We start from the raw sequence: 10,867 nt of genomic DNA, 5'->3' as shown, positions 1-10,867 counted from the left end.
TGTGTGGCATCTGAATATAGACTGCATTTTTAATCAAGGCATATATTGGCTTATATTTGATCAGGTTCCTAAATTAAATGGGCTTAGATTTTCAAATGTTTCATGCCAGGCAAGAAGGCCAGCTGTTTATAGAGAAAACCTTGGCCATTCTCCTAAGACAAGGGGCCCCCCTTTGATTTATAGCAGAAAACAATTCTCAAAGTCATAAAAGCTGGAATTACAAGTTAAAGAGCAAGGTTACGGACCCAACATAATTAAGAGTTAGTAAACAATAAAATAAAACCATGTGCCTTAAACTTGAGCCAGATCTTCTTTCTAAGGTTAAAAGGCCAAGACCAAATGGAAAAGCATCTAGCTGGCAGAAAGAGAGGCTTTTTGGGAAGTCTTTTTAAAGCATTTTTGGGAAGTCTTTTAAAACTGTTTCTTTCTTAAACTGAGAGAGTTTGAGGAAGAGCTAATGGAAACGAAGCAGCTGGCTGAAGGGGGGGGGGGATGTAAACTAAAGAACCTTCTTTAAAAACTGTTTTTTACTGAGTTCCTTCCTTTTTACTTTGAGAAGCTTTATTCTTTTAAAAGGTTACCTATGATAATGTATGAAATATATTATCTTAAATATATTGGTTTAAATGTAATTATGCAAAGGATCTAGAAAGAAAGAAATGTTAAATTCTTATTTCATAGAGTCATATTGCTGTAGGAGACCAGGGGGGCAGATGAGCCTAGCTCCCTGCCAGAAATGAGACGCCAATCGAGCACTCATGACAAATGGCTGTCAGACATTTGTTTAAAGACCTCCAAAAGGAGATATTTCATTGATGATGCATGAGAATATGAACCCAAGGTCTCTGACATCTGTTCAAGATAAAAATTTAAGATTAACCATTTGTTTTAGAAGGCAATAGGGCAAGGAGGGCAAAGAGGTGAGCTGGTAATTAAGATTCCTTGTTGAGACACATGTAAAGATATATTAATACTTGTTTGCCAATTATAAATGGAAGGAAATATAGCTCTTTGTCTCCCATAAAAGGCAATAGGAAATGAGTGTATTTTTGTGATTGGTCATACCAATCAGCCAATAGGAATTCCAACCAGGCTGGTTGGACAGATGCAGCCAGAGGAGAAGCAAAGGGGGCTGGATTAAGGAAATATAAGTGCTGGCCATAATGGCAGGAGGCCAGGCCAGAGCTTGGTAATCATATACCACTGTGCCTCACATTTATTTGTCTGACAAATAAATTATTATTTTAATTTCTCTGTTGCTGCGTTGAATATTTCATTCCAGCTAAGCGTTAACCACAAGCAGGGTGCTACATTTTATGGTGCCCTGTGACTCGGATAAGTGGTCTGCTGGAACGCAGCCCCTTCGCCTACTGAGCAGGGTACAAGACAGAGGATCACTCACTGCCTACTCAGCGCGCAATGGAAAATTTTTTTCCAGGGGAACGCAGCAGTCTCGTCTGTCTGATACCCTGCCCACCGACGGCGACGGACCGGGGGGAAACGGAACCAGCTAAGGGTAAGTGCACTAAAGGGTTTTGGCCCTCCAATTAATTGGGAGGAAGAGAAGTCCTGATCAAACTTCTGCGTCTCAGTAAAGGGGAACTGAGTACGCTAGGTGGCTGGGTACATCAGATGGTGATCTGGTGTAGGGAAAAGGGAAGATTGGGAGGTAGAGTGTGGGTGAAGTATCTTGCGCATTGCATGTGTGAGAAAGTACAATGTGTAGCTGACCTAAGTGTGGAGTGAGTGCTACTTCGTTTCCCAGTAAGGTGTGTGTGTGAGTGACTGAGTGGATACTTCACAGGGCCATACAATGGGAGTTGGGGGTTCAAAGGGGGGAAATACACCTCTTGAATGTATGTGAAATAATTTTAAGAAAGCCTTCTCAGGGGCATATGGAGTCAAAAGGACGCCAGAGCGCTTGAGAACGTTATGTGAACTAGAATGGCCAAAACAAAATACTGAATGGCCATTTCAAGGAACCTTTGATATAAATTTAGTAAGCAAACTTTGGTCTAACATCACCAAAGAAACTGGAGGGTGCCCAGAACAATTTTCATATATAGATTCCTGGCTGAGCACATTAAATAAAAATCCTCCATGGATAAGGGAATGCAAAGTCCAACGATGCAAATTATTGGCTGTAAAAGCCAAAGCTAGGAAAGGAATCTTGCCAAACAAATTCAAACCCTCCACCAGTTGTAACCCCAAGGCAAGAAAGTGGAATGAATAATGGGGGTGGAGTCATAGAACTTGATTCCTTGATAGATTATGATAAATATCTTCAGGAGGCATTGGAGTCCTATAATGAAGCCCAAGCAGAAGTGGTTATTCCACCTGTGAGTCCCAGTAGAACTCCATCTACAGTCTCTTTTAGTGGAGCAACTGATTGCCTACCCCAAACCCCTGTACATCCAAGTCCTAGAGAATTATTACAGAAGTTACAGGGAGACCTTAATCGGTCAGCAAGCAATACAGCCAGGCGTATTAAGCTGCTAAAAGAACGCCTTGGGACAAATACCATCCCCTATGATTTGAGGCCCCTAGAGCAAAGTGAAGAAAAAGGTCACGTAGTAGCCCCTCTCAGAAGAGTATTTGATGCACTTAAGGAGCCTGTGCTGGTTAATGGGCAACCTGGACCAAGGCCACCTCGAACTTCGACCCTGCAATGTATTCCATTCACAACTACAGTCTGATGAATTGGAAAACGCCCCATCTTTCGCAGAAAAACCTCAGGCTATGATGGACTTGGTGACTTCAATAGTAATACTCTCTTCACCACTGAGGAAAGGAGAGACATAATTGAAAAGGCACAGATATATTTGCGTGAGCAGGCCAGAGTGGGAAATATTTATAATATTGACCGTCATCTCCAAGACAACTTTCCCTTGGAAGATCCTAATTGGGATCCAAACAATGCAATTCACCTGGCCAGACTTACCACCTACCGCCAGACGCTTGTGCAAGGTATTTGCAGGGCATGCCAGAAGCCCACTAATGTGTCTAAAGTTTCAGGAGGGTAGATGTGTTACCCATAACACTGTTTCGTGTTCGGTGCGCACCCACAAAAAGACTTAAGTTGTCACCTTTTGAGCTCCTGTATGGGAGGCCGCCCTCCTTTGTTCAGGATATTCCAACTGACCTCAAACAAATAGGAGACCATGTGACACAGGGATAAGTGCAATCTCTCTCCCGTGTTTTTGTCTCTCTCCCGTGTTTGTTTGTTTGTTGTTGTTTTTTTCTTAACAGGTGGGCCCTCAAGCACACGCCGTGCAGCATTGCCAAGCCGATTCATCAGCTCCAGGCTGGCATAGCATATGGGTGAAAGAGTGGAAAACGTGATCCACTTGCACCTAAGTGGCGTAGACCTTACACCGTCTTGCTTTCTACTCCAACAGCGGTGAAGGTAACTGAGGTGACCCCCTGGATTCATCACTCTCGTTTGAAGAAGTCTGAAGGCAGTTGGACGTGCAAAGGTGACCCCTCTAATCCTTTAAAATTGACTCTTTCTAAAAACCCCTGTATCTAGCCCTACCGGTAACGGGTTAGGTCACGGGCAACATTAGACGACCGGCCTGCTGCAGCCACAACTTGGAAGCTGGCTGACCTGCGCACGCCTGAAGCTTGAGGAGCGTCTGAACCAGCGACTGTGAGCGGGAAGATTCTCTTATACAATTGATTGACTGCCCCCTTGTGGAACAATTATCAGAGATATTACACATTGGGGATCCTTGGGATATATGTTTTGGTCTTGGTGGTTCCCCATTTCTGTCACTGGGGGAATTATATTGGGACTAATAGTTTTATGCTATCACAATAAGGTAATCTTTTGTGGAAGGAATGCATATGCTAGACATCAACATGATTTTATTATTAATCCTGATCTCTTGGTAAGGGGAAGGGTCCTTGAATCTGACCAAATTTGCTAAATATGGATTCAGCTATGACCACAATATGTGGGTAGGTTTAGCTGAAATGGTAGCCAATGTTGCAAATAGGACCAATTGCCTTGTTTGCTCTCTTGGGCCAGATGATTCAGAGGGAGGTATGCCCTTATTACCGATACCATTAGATGCCATTGGTATGGTAAGCGAAATGCCACACCAAACAGAAATACAGAATTCCCCCGGATGGAACTCAACTAAACCATTACAGTTACACCTGTACAAGGGGAATTCTGTGTACATAAATCATCAGATGCAGCTGATTCTACCATGATAGGCTCTTCTCATTGTCACTATACTTGGGATTATATTAAGAATAGTCATACCTGGGCACACGGTACTACCTATCGAACTCGGAATACCTTGCCCTGTGCACCTCCTTTTATTCATGCATGGAAAGTGGTATGGAACATAACTGTGACAGAGAAAGGCAATCTAACATACTGCACTGTGAACTCTCTGCCTCTTTTGATATTTCGCCTTCTGTACTCCACGTACCAAAAACCTCAGACCCGATGGTTGTGGTGGATATGTGGAGAATGGGCATACAAGAAACTCCCTTCCAAATGGAGTGGGACTTGTTTCCTGGGACGGGTATTACCACTAATGTGGATTTTGCCCACTAGTTCAGCTAAGCGAACACAAAGAAACGCTGATATTTCTCATATAGCAGGAGGAAGTACCCAAAGTTGGAGCGGTACTGATGATTGGCCACCAGAGCGCATTATAGCCTATTATGATCCTGCCTCCTGGAATCCTGGTGAGCTCATACAAGGGGCATGGGATCCTATTTATAATCTAAACAGAATAATTCGATTGCAAGCAGTAGTGGAACTTGTAACCAATGCAACGGCCCAGAGTTTGAGACTTATTGCACGACAGTTGGATGACTTGCCAAGCAGGGAGGCCTATGTGGAGTCTTGAACTTGACAGGGAATGCCTGTTGCTTTAACATTTCAGATAATGGTTTTATGTATGGTGCCATGTATCATCTCATGTTTTAGGAGTACAATTAGCAAGATGATTTCAAATGAAACTTTACCTCATATCATGGCACTATATAGAGCCTTACCTCAGGAATATGATGTAGATCAAGCTATCAAGGACGCTTTGTAGCCAGGTCCTTGAGCTTGAAAGGGGGGAATGTGGCATCTGAATATAGACTGCATTTTTAATCAAGGCATATATTGGCTTATATTTGATCAGGTTCCTAAATTAAATGGGCTTAGATTTTCAAATGTTTCATGCCAGGCAAGAAGGCCAGCTGTTTATAGAGAAAACCTTGGCCATTCTCCTAAGACAAGGGGCCCCCCTTTGATTTATAGCAGAAAACAATTCTCAAAGTCATAAAAGCTGGAATTACAAGTTAAAGAGCAAGGTTACGGACCCAACATAATTAAGAGTTAGTAAACAATAAAATAAAACCATGTGCCTTAAACTTGAGCCAGATCTTCTTTCTAAGGTTAAAAGGCCAAGACCAAATGGAAAAGCATCTAGCTGGCAGAAAGAGAGGCTTTTTGGGAAGTCTTTTTAAAGCATTTTTGGGAAGTCTTTTAAAACTGTTTCTTTCTTAAACTGAGAGAGTTTGAGGAAGAGCTAATGGAAACGAAGCAGCTGGCTGAAGGGGGGGGGATGTAAACTAAAGAACCTTCTTTAAAAACTGTTTTTTACTGAGTTCCTTCCTTTTTACTTTGAGAAGCTTTATTCTTTTAAAAGGTTACCTATGATAATGTATGAAATATATTATCTTAAATATATTGGTTTAAATGTAATTATGCAAAGGATCTAGAAAGAAAGAAATGTTAAATTCTTATTTCATAGAGTCATATTGCTGTAGGAGACCAGGGGGGCAGATGAGCCTAGCTCCCTGCCAGAAATGAGACGCCAATCGAGCACTCATGACAAATGGCTGTCAGACATTTGTTTAAAGACCTCCAAAAGGAGATATTTCATTGATGATGCATGAGAATATGAACCCAAGGTCTCTGACATCTGTTCAAGATAAAAATTTAAGATTAACCATTTGTTTTAGAAGGCAATAGGGCAAGGAGGGCAAAGAGGTGAGCTGGTAATTAAGATTCCTTGTTGAGACACATGTAAAGATATATTAATACTTGTTTGCCAATTATAAATGGAAGGAAATATAGCTCTTTGTCTCCCATAAAAGGCAATAGGAAATGAGTGTATTTTTGTGATTGGTCATACCAATCAGCCAATAGGAATTCCAACCAGGCTGGTTGGACAGATGCAGCCAGAGGAGAAGCAAAGGGGGCTGGATTAAGGAAATATAAGTGCTGGCCATAATGGCAGGAGGCCAGGCCAGAGCTTGGTAATCATATACCACTGTGCCTCACATTTATTTGTCTGACAAATAAATTATTATTTTAATTTCTCTGTTGCTGCGTTGAATATTTCATTCCAGCTAAGCGTTAACCACAAGCAGGGTGCTACAGTTGAAGCCAGCCTAACCTCCCTGTGGCCCGGGACCTCCAAGATGTTTTTATTTGAAGACCGTAAGGTCCTCCGTGGGACATACCAGGAGAGGTGGTCCCATAGGTATGGTATGGAGTTAATGGACCCCCCCAAGCCGTCTGAAGACAGCCCTGTATAGGGAAGCTTTTTTACATGTTTAATGTATTATTATGTTTTTATATATGTTGGAAGGCTCCCAGAGTGGCCGGGATAACCCAGTAAGATAGGTGGGGTAGAAATAGAAAATAATGATAATAATGATAATGATAATGATAATAATAATAATAATAATAGGATAGGATATCCCTACTTTCATTGGGGAAATATTGGAGGGTATGCATTCTGTTAAATTCAGTGGCACCTACTCCAAGGTAAGACTAAGTGCTTTCCCATATTTTTGATTTCAACAGGACAGCTAATCACACGCTTTTGTTGAAACAATCACAGCTTTGCTTTGATTGCCATGGGGCAAGATCCAGCCCACTGAAACCAATGGGCCCCCCTACCAAAATCGCTTTACCCAGGCTGATCTGTTTCTTGCACTTTGATGCTGTCCATGTTTACTTGGGAAACTCCCGCTGAATTTGGCAGGCCTGTCTTCTGGATGTGAACGCTGAGGACCGGAGCTGTCATCTTGCGCTCAGCAGCGAGGTCACGATCCGGACTGACATTTTCAGTCAAAGGGAGAGTCTCTCGGGCCCTCAAACGGCATTAGGTTTCCATGCGTTGGCACGGAGAAAGTTAAAAGGAAGAATTCTCACAGTGTATGTTACTGGGGATTTATTTTAAGTCCCTCCCCCCCTCCCCGCGAATTCTCAGGGTGGGTTATCCCGAGAAATGATCGGATGAGAACACAGATTAACAAGCAGCTGGGTCTTCCTCTTCTGAGCCTCTGGGACACGGGACTGACGTCACTCCCTGGCGTGACCAGGGTCCACCACTGGCTCTGATGGCCCCAGTCTCCCCAGGGAGTGTCTATTTACTGCCCTGCTCCCTCCAGGATGAAGCAAAGCCTCTGAAATTGGAGGCTTGGGAAGGGCGAGCCAGCCTCCCGATGGGTTTGAAATGTCTTTTGAAGGGCCCTGCGAAAAAAGTGGATGTAGAGTCATACCTTGGGTTACGGACGCTTCAGGTTGCGTTTTTCCGGCTTACAGATGCGAACCAGAACGGGTACTGCGACAGTCGCGCATGCGCAGAAGCGCTAAATTGCACTTTGCGCATGCGCAGCGGCACTTAGGGCTGCGAACGCTGTGGGTTGTGAACATGCCTCCCACACAGATATAATAATAATAATAATAATAATAATAATAATAATAATAATAATAATATATTTATTATTTATACCCCGCCCATCTGGCTGGGTTTCCCCAGCCACTCTGGGCGGCTTCAATCAAGTGTTCAAAACAATACAGCATTAAATATTAAAAACTTCCCTAAACAGGGCTGCCTTCAGATGTCTTTTAAAGAGAAGATAACTGCTTATTTCCTTCACATCTGAAGGGAGGGCGTTCCACAGGGCGGGCGCCACTACCGAGAAGGCCCTCTGTCTGGTTCCCTGTAACCTCACTTCTCGCAATGAGGGAACTGCCAGAAGGCTCTCGGTGCTGGATGTCAGTGTCCGGGCAGAACGATGGGGGTGGAGACGCTCCTTTAGGTATACAGGACCGAGGCCATTTAGGGCTTTAAAGGTCAGCACCAACACTTTGAATTGTGCTCGGAAACGTACTGGGAGCCAATGCAGATCTCTCAGGACTGGTGTTATGTGGTCCCGGGTGGCCACTCCCGGTGGCCACTCCTGTTGCAAACATGCCTCCCACCAGATCACGTTCGCAACCCAAGTGTTCACTGTAATTGTTTCAGAAGGCCTTCTTTTTCACCCATCCAGGCAGACCTGCCTGATGCTCAGGCACACCTCTGTGGCTATCAGTGCCATAGAGAGAACGGGGCCCTTGAAACTAACAAAACCAATTTCAGCAGGGTCAAATGTAAAGTTCTGCAATTAGGCAGGAAGAACCAGATGCACAAATATAGGATGGGGGACACCAGGCTTAGTAGCAGTACATGTGAAAGGTATCTAGGGGGCTTGGTGGACCACAATCTTGACATGAGTCAACAGTGTGATGCTGCAGCAAAAAAGGCGAATGCTATTCTAGGCTGTGTCAACAGAAGTATAGTGTCCAGATCAAGGGACGTCATAGTCCCACTCTATTCTGCCTTAGTCAGACTGCACCTGAAATACTGTGTCCAATTCTGGGCACCACGATTTAAGAAGGATGTTGACAAGCTGGAAGGTGTTCTTATAGTCCTACTAGCGTAATTTGTTGATTACAGCTGCTCTTCAAATAATTCATATACTTCTTCCAATCTTCTGTAAATCTCTGGTCCCGCAGGTTTCGAATCCTTCCTGTCATTTTGTCCAATCCTGCATAGTCCATTAATTTCGCCTGCCATTCGTCTTTCGTCAGAAGTTCTTCTTGCTTTCATTTCTGGGCTAACAATATTCTTGCCTCTGTTGTTGCATATAAGAACAGTATGACACCTCGTCTATTAATGTCTTGGCCTATAATACCAAGTAAAAATGCTTCTGGTTGCTGTGGGGAATTGAACTCGGGTCACCATGTTGGCTCATGCCATTGACTCATCAACCCCAGTAATGTCCTCTACTCTGAGCGGCTCTTCAGAGTCTGAAGGTGCAAGGAGCCTGGGCACTGCTGTACAGCGGTACCTCGCAAGACGAATGCCCCGCAAGACAAAAAACTCGCTAGACGAAAGGGTTTTTTGTTTTTTGAGCTGCTTCGCAAGACGATTTTCCCTATGGGCTTGCTTCGCAAGACGGAAACGTCTTGCAAGTTTGTTTCCTTTTTCTTAACACCGTTAATACAGTTGCGACTTGACTTCGAGGAGCAACTCATAGAATGCGGTGTGGTAGCCTTTTTTGAGGTTTTTGAAGACTTTGGTGATTTTTGAAGCTTTTCCGAAACTTTCCCGACACCGTGCTTCACAAGACGAAAAAAATCGCAAGATGACAAAACTCGCGGAACGAATGAATTTCGTCTTGCGAGGCACCGCTGTACCTGAGAATGGCTCTCCAGACAAGCAGGAGTATATACGGCTCTTGAATATTTCCCACTGCATAGAACCACCAGCCCGGGAGGGATTCTAATAGCAGCCCGGGAGGGATTTGTACCAGGAAAACAGCACTGAACAGTTTCTGCCCAGTGCTTTACCCACTTGCTGGTCTCCACTCAAAAAAGCCACCAGAGAAGGGTGCTTAACCCTTTCTCGTTTCTTGTTCTCCACTCCAAATCCCCCTTAGATTTGGGATGGGTGTGAGAGTTGAGCAAAGAAGCTGTAGAAGAAGAAGAAGAAGAAGAAGAAGAGTTTGGATTTGATATCCCGCCTTTCACTCCCCTTCAGGAGTCTCAAAGCGGCTAACATTCTCCTTTCCCTTCCTCCCCCACAACAAACACTCTGTGAGGTGAGTGGGGCTGAGAGACTTCAAAGAAGTGTGACTGGCCCAAGGTCACCCAGCAGCTGCATGTGGAGGAGCGGAGACGCAGACCCGGTTCCCCAGATTAGGAGACTACCGCTCTTAACCACTACACCACACTGGCTCTCCAGCGCATTATGTCCCTCCTTTCCTCTCTCGAGCTACTTCTCACTGCCAAACGGTTACCTCCCAATGCAGTTTTTCATATACATGTGCTGAAAAGCTGTTGGGAATTTCGTTCCGCCGCAGGCAAAATTTCTTTCCCAGCCCGGAGATTCTTTTAAGTGGAGCTTTCAGGAACTGAACCTGGGACGTGATGCATGCGAAGAATGTACTTGGCTACTGAAATGCGTCCCCTTCTCATGACCTCCTGCACCCTTCTCGTGGGCCCTTCACTGCTGAGTTCTCAATTTGAATCAGAAACTGAATTCTTGCACTTGTGGAAATGCACCAGAGCTGCTCAACATGTCCTTGAAAAGCAGCTGGCTCTGCGTCAGAGTATAATGCCTGTTGCCTGTGATAATTCGCAGGTGTGCAGCATCACATGGGGGAAATGCCACAGGTATCGCCTTTTAAATTTTTGCTAGTGAAAAGAACGCTGCTAGGATTGGCTTGTGTGTTCCAAGAGTCAGCGCAGTGGCAGCAACAACTTGGAGAGGGACAGGTTTCATGAGCATCAGAGTTCCCAGATTCTTTCTCCTTTCGATATCTTAATTTCAGTTTTTGAAAAACCCAAATTGTTTACTTTGTCCCATAGATAATATCAGAAGCCGCCCATAACTGTCTTTGTTTCTGTAGTACCACTCTGGATTCTGTGCTTAGTCAAACTGTTGCTGTTGTTGTTTAGTCGTGACCCCATGGACCAGAGCATGCCAGGCACTCCTGTCTTCCACTGCCTCCCGCAATTTGATCAAACTCATGTTGGTAGCTTTGAGAACATGGTCCAGCCATCTCCTCCTCT

At 44.3% G+C, this 10,867-nt stretch overlaps 1 long non-coding RNA gene across 1 annotated transcript; it reads left to right on the top strand.

Moving 5' to 3' along the window:
- Positions 1-5,530, top strand: LOC144328656 (uncharacterized). Its single transcript, XR_013393845.1, has 2 exons — positions 1-1,516; positions 3,250-5,530. It is a non-coding gene; the product is annotated as an uncharacterized LOC144328656 (long non-coding RNA).
- The last annotated feature ends 5,337 nt before the right edge of the window (positions 5,531-10,867 follow it).

The sequence above is a fragment of the Podarcis muralis genome, chromosome 8 (genome assembly GCF_964188315.1).
Source record: "Podarcis muralis chromosome 8, rPodMur119.hap1.1, whole genome shotgun sequence".
NCBI classification, from domain to species: Eukaryota; Metazoa; Chordata; class Lepidosauria; order Squamata; family Lacertidae; genus Podarcis; species Podarcis muralis.
This window is presented reverse-complemented; position numbering and strand designations above follow the sequence as displayed.